Here is a 14,736-nt window from a genome sequence, read left to right as displayed (position 1 = left end):
TTCAAGACGTGATAAATGGTCTGCTACCACGTTTTCAACTCCTTTCTTGTCTTTTATGGTCAGATCAAATTCCTGTAACAGAAGGATCCACCTAATTAAACGCGCCTTAGCATCCTTTTTGGAAAGGAGGTATTTTAAGGCGGAATGGTCCGTAAAGACTATGATAGGTGAACCAATCAGGTAGGAATGAAACTTGTCAAGTGCGAATACTACAGCCAGTAACTCTTTTTCAGTGGTAGAATAGTTCATTTGAGCACTGTTAAGAGTTCTACTTGCGTAATAAACAATGAAGGGCTTCCCTTCCCTTCTTTGACCTAAGACGGCCCCCATAGTATAATTGCTAGCATCACACATGACTTCGAACGATAAGTTCCAATCTGTTGGCTGAATGATAGGGGCGGAAGTGAGTTTTGCAACGAGTGTTCGGAAAGATTCCCCACACTCAGGTGTCCAACTGAACACAACATCTTTTGCTAGGAGGTTTGACAAAGGGCGAGCAATTGTCGAGAAATTTTTTATGAACCTCCTATAGAATCCTGCATGCCCAAGAAAAGATTGAATGTCTTTAATAGTCTTGGGGGTGGGCAGCTTTGATATGAGTTCAATCATTGATTGATCAACCTCAATTCCTCGTTCCGACACGACATGCCCCAAGACTATGCTTGATGGTACCATGAAATGACATTTTTCCCAGTTGAGTACCAAGCCTTTCTCTTTGCAACGTTTAAGTATAGACTCTAAATTGAGAAGGCTTGATTCAAAGGAATCTCCAAAGACTGTCAAATCATCCATGAATACTTCCATATATTTCTCGATCATATCACTAATTATGCTCATCATGCATCGCTGGAAAGTGGTTGGAGCATTGCACAGGCCAAATGGCATATGCCGGAAGGCAAAAGTACCAAAAGGACAAGTGAATGTGGTATTATCCTGATCTTCTAGGGCAATCTCGATTTGGTAATACCCTGAATAACCATTGATAAAACTATAGAAAGGATGACTTGCCACACGTTCCAATATTTGATCGATGAATGGAAGTGGAAAATGGTCTTTGCGGATGGCTGCATTTAATTTTCTATAATCAATGCACATGCGCCACCCAGTTGTGACCTTGGTAGGAACAAGTTCCCCTTTTTCATTTTGTACCATTGTGACCCCTAATTTCTTGGGAACAACCTGAGTTGGGCTAATCCATTTACTGCCAGCAACAAGATAGATTATTCCAGAATCAAGAAGTTTCAAGACTTCAGTCTTAACCACTTCCTTCATCGTTGGGTTTAATCTTCTTTGAGGGTCACGATGTGGTATAGCCCCGTCTTCCAATTGAATGTGATGGGAGCAGATTAAAGGACTATTACCTTTGATGTCAGCTATCGTCCATCCTAATGAATCTCTTTGTTCATGAAACACATTAATGAGTTGGTGCTCTTGTGTGGCATTGATCTTGGAAGATATTATGACAGGAAAAGTGTTTTCAGCTCCCAGGAAAACATGCTTAAGACCGTTAGGAAGTTGGGCCAACTTTGGTTGAGGAGCTTGTTCAATGGATGGTTTTAGTGTTTCTCGATCTTGAGGGAGTTCCTCAAAGATTGGATTCCAAAACATGGTTCTTCTAGCCTGTGAGTGTTTAACGATTTCATGGTTGATTGTAGACTCATCGGCCTCAGAACTTTCTGAAATTTGGAAGAGGTGATTGAAATGACTAGACTTGTATTTCGATTCGACCTCTTCCGAAATAAGTGTGTCAATCAGATACGATTGGAAACACTCATCATTATCAGGTGGTTGTTTGCAGATGTGGAAAACATTTACTTCTAGAGTCATGTTCCCGAAATAAATTTTCATGAGACCATTCCTACAGTTAATGAGTGCATTTTCTATTGCGAGGAAAGGTCTACAGAGAATGATAGGAATTTTGGACTCTATACTCACTTCAGAATGAGTGTCCAAGATGACAAAATCAACAGGGTAATAGAATTTTTCAATTTGAATCAGAACGTCTTCTACTATTCCCCGAGGTTTCTTAACTGATTGATCGACCAATTGTAGCACCACAGATGTGGGCTTGAGTTCTCCTAGACCTAATTGCAAGTATATTGAATATGACATGAGATTTACACTTGCTCCTAAGTCTAGAAGGGCTTGACCGAATTCCTGCTCCCCAATTTGGCATGAGATGGTGGGACAACCAGGATCTTTGTACTTAGGCGGTGTCTTGCAGTCAATTACCGCGCTAGCTTGTTCTGCCAAGAAGATAGTTTTCTTGACATGGTGCTTTCTTTTAATGATGCACAAATCCTTGATAAGCTTGGCATAAGCCGGCACTTGTTTGATCACATGCAACAATGGCAAGTTGATCTTCACTTGTGTTAAAAGGTCTAGGATTTCACCATGATTTTCCAGTACCTTTCCAGTGGATTTCAAAGTTTGAGGAAATGGTGCCTTTACTGGAATGCTTATTGGCACATCATCATCTGGAGCGGGCATTGACGTACTCGTTGTCTTAATTAACGGTGAAACCGTACTTTGACCACTTCGAGTAGAGATGGCATTAACCTCTTTGAAATTTGTATCTGTAGAGGAGGAGGTTTGTGCCATGTGTTGCCCTTTTTGATGGATTAGAGTTTGAGCGGGAAGTTTACCATGCTCTTGAATCGCCAAAGTAGTGTTTAGCTTTGTCATTTGGATTTTCATGTCTTTCATTTCCTCTACCATTTGTGTGAAACAAGATTTGAGCTCTTGAGTTGAGGCTATTTGAGTTTGTGCAAGCATTTGCAGAGTATTCTCTAGAGAATTACTTGACTGCATGTTATTTTGAGGAGCAATGTATGCTTTTGGAGGTTGTTGCTGCTCAGACCTCCACTGGCTCCCAGATGCTTGGTTTGAATCCTTCCAGCTGAAATTTGGATGGTTGCACCAACCGGGATTGTAAGTGTTTGAGAAAGGGTTATAAGGATTCTTGTAATCCCCTAAATCATTGCAGCGTTCCTCATTTCCTCCTCTTAACTCACCAAGAGTTGGGCACTCTTGCGGTTGATGTTCCATCCCTCCACATATGAAGCATGGATCTCGTGTCTCTACCTTTGCAGCCATGTGGGTTCCTCTACCTTCTTGAGATTTGAAAGCCTCGAATTGTTGTCTCAATGATTCAATTTGGCTTTTGACGTTGTCATCTTCCCTTAATTGGTAGATTCCAGTTGATCGTGGCTTGTCCAGAGGACTCGGTCCATTCCATGTGTAGGATTTTTCATCGAGATCGTCGAGGTACTCAAAGGCTTCATTGGGATCTTTTAGAAGGAATTCGCCATTGCACATCATTTGTACGAATTTTCTTTGTCCAGTTGTGAGACAGTCATAGAAATAGCTTATGAGACGCCACCTTTTGTATCCATGATGTGGGCATTGATTTATCAAATCTCTAAACCTCTCCTAGACCTGCTGGAAATTTTCATGGTCTTTCTGGATGAAGGTACATATTTGCCTCTTAAGGCTACTAATCTTATGGGGTGGGAAATATTTGGCAAAGAATGCTTTTGTCATTTCGTCCCATGTTCCGATAGATCTATGCCTTAAGGAATACAACCAGCTTTTTGCTTTGCCTTTGAGAGAGAAAGGAAAGAATTTCAATCTCACAATGTTGGTGACATCAGCTCGGTTGTTGAATGTAGCCACCACCTCTTCGAACTCCTGTATATGCACGTACGAACTCTCATTTTCCAACCCATGGAAGGTTGGTAAGAGGTTAATTATGCCGGGTTTGAAATCAAAATTTGGCATATTGTTGGGACACAATATGCATGAAGGTGTGGCTATACGCGTAGGATGTAAATAATCCTGTAGTGTTTTCGGTTGGACTTCATCTTGATGAGCCATCGTGGGTGGTTCAGTAAGTCTCGGTGAATCAGGAGTGTTTGAACGAACAGAAGAAAATGACGAACTAGGAGAGATTTCTAAAGTTTCTACTTGTTGTCTCATGAATCTCCCTAGTGCATCTCTATTTCGTGGCATAAATATTTTTTTTATTTTGTAAGTATTATAAGCGCAAGTGTGTAATAGTGTAATAAGTATACACCAAAATGTTCCTAGGCCAATTGGAAAGGCTGCCAAGGTACCACTTTAGGCCCAAGAGCTTTTCTAGAACTCCCCGAGGTTCTTAGAAAAGATTGGAGGGTAACGCTAACACAGACCTTATTTAAGAACCAATTTTTCTAAGACAGAACAAGTTTGGCTTTTACTAATTTCTACAATTACACAAATGTTCTCAATACTTTTTTTTTTTAAGCTTTAACATTTTATGATTTAATAAAATTTTATGCTTTTTTTTGGAAAAATAAAGCATAAATCTAGAAAATAAATTATAAACCTAAAAGTAAAATGAATAAAATAAAACAATAAAAAAAAATGAATAAAAAAAATTACTCAGGAAAAATAAAATAAAAGAGACATAAACAAAAAAATTATACTACTTTTTTTTTATATAGAGAAAAAAAATTAATTTACTATGCAAGCCTTTAATTGTAGAATTACCTCCCTAGAAACGGCGCCAAAAATTGATATCACCCAATAACTCATAAGCGGCCGCAGTAGTAATCGGGCTATGTCGTATCCACAGAGAGGTAAAATACACGTAAAAAGAAAGATTAATAAATCATAAATAATAAACTTTGAAATGATGTAACTTTGAAAAAGAATATAAACATTAAATAAACAAAATCGAGGAATTAGAATCAGAAATAAAATATGGAAGGCATAAGTTTCATTCATGCAAATATATATATATTTTAATAAAATTGATTCATTCTACTCAACCATAATTCTACACCATTAATTATAGTTGGAAAATATATATAATAAAGCTCACCATAAAATATGTTATTTAATTAAATTATACTTACTTCTAATTTTGAAAACTCATAATATTACATACCTTAGAGCGACAAAATACGAATGGAAGAATGCAGTAAAAAGCATATAATATAACAAATATCCTAAATTAAATTAAGAGCCTAAATTACATAAGAAGAGCATGACTAGACTTATGTAAAAGACACTAATAAATTTAGAATAAAAATTAAAAGAAAATAAATTTAATTGTAACAAAGATATAGAAATGAAGAACAAAATAAAGAATCAATATATTAAAAATATAATGTGAAACATGAACTTCACTCCAGCCTTTCCACAAGAGAATTTAGCCTAAAATAGGCATTGTTTTCACTCACAGAAATGTAAAAGAAAAATAGGAAAATTAAGAAATAAGTATTTTTTTCTCTCCAACAATACTCTCTACTCTTCCTTCCACCATCTGATGCTTTTTTACTCCATTTGTGCCTCTATTTATAATAAAAAAAATGACCCAAAATATGTTAAAATCGTGTAATAAAGAGTGGGAAAAATGGCTGCAAAATAGGAGCAAAGTGGGACAAGTGGGAGACAAGTGCAGCAATAAAGGAGACACGCTGGCCACGTATCATGAACCGATTGGATCGGCTTGGAGTGCGTCAGGCAAGTGGGACAGTTGGCGTCTTCTGGTTGGCTCGGCAGTTGAGTGCGTCAGGCGCGTGGGAGAATGTGGGGCAGTTGAGTGCGTCAGGCGGCTCGTCAGGTGGCTCGACTGGCGGCTCGGCTGGGCGAATGGCAAGCTGCCATGTGGCAGCGTGGGGAGCAGCTATTGGCTTGGGCCTAGGCTGTTTGGGCCTAGTTTTTGTCAAAAATGCCATTTTCTTGAGGATTTCTTCATTTTTAATTCTTTCTCTCTTCTTTCTTTTTCTTTGTGTCAAAATACATTTTATTTCCTGAAAATTAAACACAAATTAAATTAAAATTAATATTTTCAAATATAAAATATATATCAATAAATCCATGAAAATATTAATTAAAAATTAATTAATTTTAAACATTAAGACTAATAAAATGATACTTTTGAACACTATTTAGTTCTTTTAACTCATTTATTAATATCATACACATGTTAGAGGAGTTTGAATCTCTTAAATATTCATTCGTAGGGAAGTAGGTTTGAGATTAAAATTGTGTGATGCGGTGATAACGGAAGGTTGAAAACTTGTGTGTCTTAGAGAAGTAGGTTCTGGAAAATTTGTTTGTGTGTTGCGGTGATATAAGGTAGAAAACTTATTGTGTGTTGTTTGAATTTTTTTAATTGGTATTGATAGATGGTTAGGTAACCTTTATATGGGAAATGATGTCAGATTTTATCTAGAATTATGTATTATCTTCTTACAAATAAATTGTGTTTTCTTGAATTGATTTGATTATATTGATAGATATCTCGCCTGGGGTGTGAATAAGGGTAGTTTTCACGTCCCCAACCTTAGGGTTTGAATAATAAAACATTATACATATTTTCTGTGATTAGCTTTTTTATATCTATGCTTATGATATGCAGATGGATAAAACTTAGATCCATCTTAACATGTTAGCAAATAAAATCATAAATTTTAAGTTTAAGTTTTGGTATTTTAGTATTGAAGTATCCTTCAAAATTGTAGAGCTATGAAGGAACATGAGAGAAAAGCTAGGGAGTTTGTGAAGACTGCAATAATGAATTCCAGTTTTCCGAGGAAGATTCTTTGTCCATGCAACAAATGTCAGAATCTAAGACATCAACTTTCGGATGAAGTTGTAGAAAATTTAGTTTTGTATGGAATGGACAAATCATACAAAACATGGTTTCATCATGAGGAAGATCTAGTTCAAAGTAGCACGACTAGGACAAGTTCTACATATAATTTATTTTGGGCTGCTGGAATATGTTCAAGTAATGTCAATGATTTGGATGATGATAACAACGATGATGATTTTGATAGTCTATTAGGAGATGTTGAATCTCCATTGTATGAAGGTTGTTTGAAATACACCAAAATTTCATCCATCATCGAGCTATACAATCTAAAAACAAAGCATGGATTCTCAAACGTTGGCTTTTCTGAGATGTTGGAGATGATCAAAGCAATGTTGCCAAAAGATAATATCTTACTAACATCTATGTATGCAATTAATAAGTATCTAAAGAAGTTTGATCTAAACTATAAGCATATACATGCTTGTGTGAGTGATTGTTGCTTGTTCATAAAATAAAATGCTAATGCCCAAGTGTGTCCCACATGTCAATATCCAAGATGGAAGCAAAATGAACACATAAAGGAGATTCTACAAGGGCAGCCTGCAAAATTGTTAAGATATTGTCCTATTACACCAAGGTTTCAGAGGATATTCAGAAATGGAGAGACAATTTCATGCTTAAAGTGGCATTCAACTAATAAAAGAATGGACGGGAAAATGAGCCACTCGGTAGATTCAGTGGCTTGGGATGCAGTTAATGAGAGATGGCTAGATTTTTCACTTGAACCGTACAACCTTCGACTAGGACTTGCTGCTGATGGGATCAACCCTTACAAAAATATGAGTTCTACATATAGTTGTTGGACAATAATGCTCGTTGTATACAATTTTCCACCTTCAATGTGCATGAAGAATGAATTCACATTTACTTCTATGTTGATTTATGGACAAAACAACCTGGGAATGACATAGATGTTTATTTGGAGCCCTTAATAGATTAGTTACTAGAATTATGGAAAGATCACTACTACAAAAAAGACTATTTAGGACTAGCATTGCGAGTCCTAAAAAAGTTTTTAGGACTCGCGAGACGCGAGTCCTCTATTTGAGAGCCTTAAAAACTAAGGTTTTTAGGACTCGCAACGCGAGTCCTAAAAGATTTTGCTGAGTGCCTTTAAGTAAGGGTTTTAGGACTCGCGTTGCGAGTCCTAAAAAATTTTTACTACTACAAAAAAAAAGTTTTTTAGGACTCACAATGTGTGTCCTAAAATTTTTATTTAAATACCTTTTAATTAACTATATAATTTTATTTTATAAATCAAAATTTGGGTAAAATGCCCAATTTTTTTTAAAATCTCATTATTGCTGAATAAATAATAAATATATACTTATATATTTAAAATAAATAAATTACAAAAAATATTAGAATTATTATTATTTTTAGTAGAATGAATATATTAAAGATACACAAAAACAAAATCAAACATTAATCTATACCAATAATATTACACGATTTTATACAATCATCAGAATAACATATATGCAAAAACCAATAATATTACATGATTATATACAATCAACATATCAGCCAGCCACCACCAAAAATCCATATACAACACCTAAAATCCAAACAAACACAACCAGCCAGCCACCACCTGAAAATGAAGACCCGCCTTCGGCCACCGCCTCTGGGAGCGAGTCCCTCTGCGAGCCCCTCCGAGCCACCGCCTGTGTCAGCGATCCCCTCCGCGAGCCACAGCCTCTGTGAGCGAGCCCCTCCGCGCCACCGCCACTGTGAGCGAGCTCCTCCGAGCCACCGCCTCTGTGAGCGAGCCCCTCCGAGCCACCGCCTCTGTGAGCGAGCCCCTCCGCGCCACCACCTCTGTGAGCGAGCCCCTCCGAGCCACCGCCTCCGCGAGCAATCTCGTCGATGGCGTTGCAACGAGCCCCTCTGCGAGCAATCTCGTCGATGGCGTTGCAACGAGCCCCTCCGCGAGCCACTGTCCAGTGAGCCCCACCGCCTCATCTGCTTGAGCAAGCCATGGAGAAGAGGGTTGGGAGGAGGAGGCTGTCGGCTGGGGAGAAGAGGTTGGGAGGAGGAGGCTGAAACGTGTAGGGTTAGGGGACTTAGTGATTGATCAGTTTTTTTTTTTTTAAATGTATATTCAGACCCAAATAAATAAAATAAAATTTTCTTTTCTTTTTTTAAAAAATAAAAATAAAAGAAATCTGTTTTTTTTTTAATTTAGTTATTAAAATAAAAATTTAATTTATTCATTTATTTATCATTTTTTACTTAAAAGATTTTAGGACACCCAAAGTGAGTCCTTAAAATTTACCACTAATATTATACTTAAATTTAATTTTTTTTAGGACATGCATTAGTTTTTAGGACTCGCGCAACGCGAGTCCTAAAAGAAATTCTTTATGGACTCTCAACGCGAGTCCTAAAAATTCTAGAAGATTGGAGGGAATTTGTGATTTTTTAAAATTTAAATTTTTAGGAGACATATAAGGTTTTAGGACTCGCAATGCGAGTCCTAAAAAGTCCAGGAGGTGTTTTTTAAAAATCCAAAATCAAACTATTTTAGGACTCGCAACGCGAGTCCTAAAATATATTCTTTAAGGACTCGCAATGCGAGTCCTAAAAAGTCCAGGAGGTGTTTTTTTAAAACCCAAAATCAAACGTTTTTAGGACACACAGAGATTTTAGGACTCGCAACGCGAGTCCTAAAAGATATTATTTAAGGACTCGTGCGAGTCCTAAAAAGTCCAGAAGTTGTTTTTAGGACTCGCATATATGTGAGTGTCCTAAAAAGGTGTCCTAAAATCCCTTTTTTGTAGTAGTGGATGTGTATGCATATGATGCTTCTACAACGAAGTTTTTTAATTTAAAGGCCATGCTGTTATGGACAATAAATGATTTTCCAGCTTATGGAAACTTAGCTGGATGTGCGACTAAAGGGAAGTATGGTTGTCCTATATGTGGAGAGAACTCAAATGTTGTTTGGTTGAAGCATAGTAAGAAGATGTCTTTTTGCAATCATATTCGATTTCTTCCACAACATCACCCATAATGAAAGAAGAAATATACAACTACTAGGGCAAGGGAAAGAGCACCTTGAAATGACCAACTATATTAACAGGTGTTGAAGTAGCTGAGCAATTAAGTGAATTCACTAATGATTTTGGCAAGGGTAGAATGAGGGGTCGTGGTTCAGAGTTTGATAAAGGATGGAAGAAAAAGTCAATTTTTTTTAGGCTCCCTTATTGGGAGATCTTGGTTGTTCGTCACAACTTGGATGTTATGCATGTTGAAAAAAATGTTTGTGAAAGCATTCTTAACACATTGTTGGATTGCAAAGGAAAATCTAAAGATCATTACAACTCGAGATTAGATTTGCCAGAGATGGGCATTATTACTCATCTCCACCCATATGAAGAAGAAGGAATTACTCGACTTCTTGCTGCAGCTTACACTTTGTCAAAATCACATAAGAAGTTGTTTCGTAAGAGACTATTTGACTTGAAATTGCCTTATGGATATAGTTCTAAGATTAGCAATTGTGTAGATATGGAGAAACATAAGCTAACATGACTTAAATCTCATGACTGTCATGTGATTATGCAGCAATTGTTAGCTATTGCTATAAGGGGTTTAATGGAGGAAGGTCGCAGAGAGACAATCCTTCGACTTTGTAGGTTTTTCCATGAATTGTGTCAACGTGTGGTTGATAAGGAGGAGATTGTAAAATTGGAGTTAGAATCTGCAGAAATTGTCTACTAACTAGAAGAATATTTCCCACCTTCTTTCTTTGATCCACTGATTCACTTGGTTGTCCATTTAGCGCGAGAAGTCAGACTTTGTGGTCTGGTGCAATTTTGATGGATGTACCATTTTGAGAGGTATATGAAAGTATTGAAAGGATTTGTATCAAATTATGCACAACCAGAAGGATGTATTGCAAATCGCTATCTTGCCGTTGAATGTGTATGCTTTTGTGAGACCTTTTTGAAGCATAACGACAATCGAGATAGTACTGAAATTGAAGAAAATCCACTATCAGCTGGAGAATGCTTTGAACTTGACCAAGGGGATACAGCAATAGCCCACCGGAATGTGTTATTCAACTCAGATATTGTAGCACCATTTCTCAATATCCATATGGATGAGCTGAAAGAAATGCACAAAAACTTGAAGGATAATCAAACTTTGCTGTGGAATCGACATTCTGAAGGGTTCCCCCTATGGTTTTATGATAAGGTTACATTCTAAAGCAAAGATACAAGTTTACATTTTCATTTAGTATATGAAATTTATTTAACATCAATATTTTTTTCTTTTCAAATTTCTAAATATAAAAAAGTAGATAACACGTTAGCTCAATTGGCCGAAGGCCAAAGTCGTAGTGTCATTTCCTATAAAGGTTACATGATTAATGGAACTCGTTTTCATAAAAGAGGTGCTGAAAAAACTACTCAAAATAGTGGTGTATACTTTGAATCACATGGTAGTGGGCAGTTGAATGATATAGAAGAGTATTTTGGAGTTATCAAGGATATAATAATGCTTGATTATCGTACTTTTAAGGTGCCTTTATTTTGGTGCAATTGGGCAAATATTCAAAATGGTGTTAAGAAGTTGGATTTCTATACACTTGTAAATTTTAATGTAGGGCAACATCAATCTATTAGGGATCCATATGTATTACCATCTCAAGTTAAAAAGGCATTTTATGCAAGAGAGAATGAGTCAAATAATTGGTATCACTACAAGAAAATGGGGTCTTTAACTACCAATTGTAAGTGTAGGTACAACTAGCCTAATGGTGGGTAATATGGTTTACCTACCAATATTGAATTGGTAGAGATTGGTAGGTAAAAGTTAGTGGGGAAAGAGTCTTTACCTACACTTAATAACACTGGTAGGTAAAAGAATCAGTGGACCCCACTAAGTTATAAATCAATTGATGAATCATCAGATGACGTGTTTGATGACATGGCATCCTACGTGTATGCTGACATGGTTTTTGTAGTTTTATGTGTCTGATGACGTGGCATCATATGTGGCATCCTACGTGGCATCCTACATGGCATCCTACGTGGCATTCTGCGTGGCATCATATGTGGCATCCTACGTGGTATCATTTTATTAGCCCACATAGCATTATTTTATTGGTTTGTTACACAATTTATATTTTGTTCAAATTTAATGGTTATGTGTAGGTAAAAGATAATAACAGTTATTTGTAAATGTTCTATATTAGAAATAAACTAAAAAAAAACCATTCAATAATAAAATGTTTAATGCTAAAATTCTTTATAATGTTCAATACTAAAATAAGTCATAAAGTTATCATTTTAAGGTTACCCCTACCAAAATAAAAAAAATCTTCATAAAGTTCATTCCTTAGTAAATTAATGTAAATAAACTAAGAATCATCTTGTGACTCCCAAACTGAAATAGATGGCGACTCTCTTAAATTTGCATCTGAAGCTTGGTCTGTTGGAGGTGGTGGAGGCGGTGCCATCAAATTGTTAATATCGATGGATCAACATCTGGAGTTAAATCAGTCCACCCTGTCTTTTCATTTTCTTCTGCAGCATATATCTTCAAGAATTCTCCCTTGAGCCCAACCTAGAACCATGTTAAACAATACGAAATCCACTTTAAAATCCCAACCTTAAATATATCAAATAATGATAACTTATTAAAGGGTGTCTAGAATTTTTGCCTAAAAAATTCAAATACAATTTTTTTTCGTCTTTTTTGAAACAAAACATCGATTTTTATTGAGAGATGTCTACTAGATACCATTATCTACCTGGATACAAAGTGAATTTAGGTGCAACACCATTTAATTGACTAGCAAATCATGCAAAAGGGAGAAAACAAAAATATATTAAAGGGAGCCAACAACTTTTACTTTCACAGCCAACACAAAGGAAATGAAACCTTGAAATTGAACACACCTGGTAGGTCCATAAAGACTTTGAGAGGTCTATATCCCCATTTTGAAATCCAGTAAGTTTAACTTGCCCTCTAAACCCTACTCCGTCTTTCTCCAAGAATGCACCATAATTCTGTATCATAGATTAGATGCACCATATAAATATAAGATAACAAGTGACAATAAAATGTCATATGTACTTGGAACTTCTATAAAGAGTACCATTAGGCAGTATATGATTAGAAAGAAATAAAATTTTCAATGAAGGAGAAGAGGACACGGGAGTTATCTGAGAAAAATTGAAGCCTTGGTTGGCTGTATGGATTTTCAACTGTAAGCATTTTAAGGCATAATCGTTCTCAATGCTTCTCGGTCATTGGTATTTGTGGTTGTAATGAGTTAGTTTTTGTGATAGTTTTTATGTTTTACGTCTTACTGGGTGTTTTAGATTGAAGTAGTCTTTCAGAGGCTGTCTATAGTAATACACAGCATATCATCCATTATTAATACAAATTTGTTTCACATAAAAATTAATAATAATAATAATGATGATAACAATAACTTATACATAATGTACCATTAAAACTGATAAGAAAACTATGAAAAAGATTTAGAAAGAAATTAAAACATTGGCTTGGAACTTGTATCTTAGTGATCGGGAAAGGTAAGTGCTAAATTCCATGTAAGGAAGTAGGGATACAAGAAGGGGTGTCACACAATTTTAACAGCTATAAAAGGAAAAAATTATAATGACATTTTATAAGATATTAGCTTACCATCCATCCCAATTTTCAGTCCAAAGCGTGGGTTTGTTATAGGAATTTGGCCTATAACCGTCACAGTAGTATCCATTGCATGCATATATCTGTAAATGAAGAAAGTAATTTATGAAAAATAGCATATTAAGATACCAAACTTGATAAAATTTAACCGCCACTACTCTGAAAGTTTCACCTGTCCCTATACATTCTTACAACCATAATATATAAGTTCAGAAAATTTAAAGCATTGGCTAAGACCTTACAACTTCATCCGAAGCATCAGTTTGCCTGCACATCACCCATGGAACCCCAGCACCAAGGCTTAAAGCCATCTTTGCTGCCCACTTAACATAGTCCTTTCCTTTCTGCCCAAACTTCCCTTCAATATTTCCGTATTCATTTTCAATCTGATAAATTTGCAATAAGAACATATAAGAAAATGTGAAGCATCTTAACAATCAAAGAGGTAGACAACATAAGGATTATGATTCAAATGAACTACTTTAATCTCTACATTTAGTATAGTTGAAAAAAAATTATTCAACATGAATTCCACACTATATAAGCAACAAGGGACAAAGAACCAAAACAATCAAGGAATAGCTCGTAATTCATAATTTTAAAGGAGACTTCCATTCTACTTCTGTGGTTCTGCATGAATCATACTTAGCATTGTTGTGTATATTTTCCATAACCATTTCTGGGTTTCTCTTGAATTCAATTAGAACTGCAGAGAAAATGGATATATCTTAAAGCAATCTCAAGAAAAAGAATGGGATTATGAGTAACAAGATTCTGTTTACAATATTTTCCATAGCTGCAAGCTTTATACTTCTAACTACTAAGGTACAAAGAAGGCAAACAAGAAATCGTGAAAGAAAAATCCAAGTTTGATATTCCACAACATACATTATTTTTGCTGCATACATATGTATACTAGTATAGTACTCCTCTATTTGATCCAATTCAAGTATTCAAGAATCCAACCAACTTAATTACATATACAGGTTCATACCCAATATTTGCATTTGTCTCAATTTTTTAACTTTGAATGGCAATGCAAGTAGAAAAGAAAAAAGAAGAGCTTTTTCTTTTAAAATGTTGTTGAAATGAACATACATTGGGTCAGAAGATTAAGTTACTTAAAAGTTGGTCGTTGGGATTGGGTTCCTCGTATTTATGATAAGAAATTAGCAACTTAATTTTCTTGTAAATAGATTAGCGAGAGCAAAATATATGCAGAATAATAAGACATACAATTCACGTGGTTCACCAAATTATGACTACATTCACGACGAGCTGCTGCATATCTTTCACTACAAATAGATATGTTACAAAAATGTTTACAAATACTCATAGGTCACAATCCCGACCTCAATTATACCCAAGAATTTTGTTCTCACCAATGACAGATTAAGATTATACAGTAAATTGGAAAG

General features: G+C 35.7%; 1 long non-coding RNA gene and 1 other non-coding gene across 2 annotated transcripts; one reads left to right on the top strand and one right to left on the bottom strand.

The window, feature by feature from the left end:
• Positions 1–3,388: 3,388 nt before the first annotated feature.
• Positions 3,389–3,495, top strand: LOC133802908 (small nucleolar RNA R71). Its single transcript, XR_009877653.1, has one exon. It is a non-coding gene; the product is annotated as a small nucleolar RNA R71 (small nucleolar RNA).
• Positions 3,496–11,883: 8,388 nt separating this feature from the next.
• Positions 11,884–13,395, bottom strand: LOC133802104 (uncharacterized). The gene is made up of 3 exons (XR_009877142.1): positions 13,313–13,395; positions 12,559–12,669; positions 11,884–12,223 (listed from the first exon to the last, which is right to left on the bottom strand). It is a non-coding gene; the product is annotated as an uncharacterized LOC133802104 (long non-coding RNA).
• Between the last annotated feature and the right edge of the window lie 1,341 nt (positions 13,396–14,736).

This window comes from Humulus lupulus, chromosome 9 (assembly GCF_963169125.1).
Source record: "Humulus lupulus chromosome 9, drHumLupu1.1, whole genome shotgun sequence".
Lineage (NCBI taxonomy): Eukaryota > Viridiplantae > Streptophyta > Magnoliopsida > Rosales > Cannabaceae > Humulus > Humulus lupulus.
Note: the sequence above shows the minus strand (reverse complement) of the source record. Positions and strands in the feature narration are given on the sequence as shown.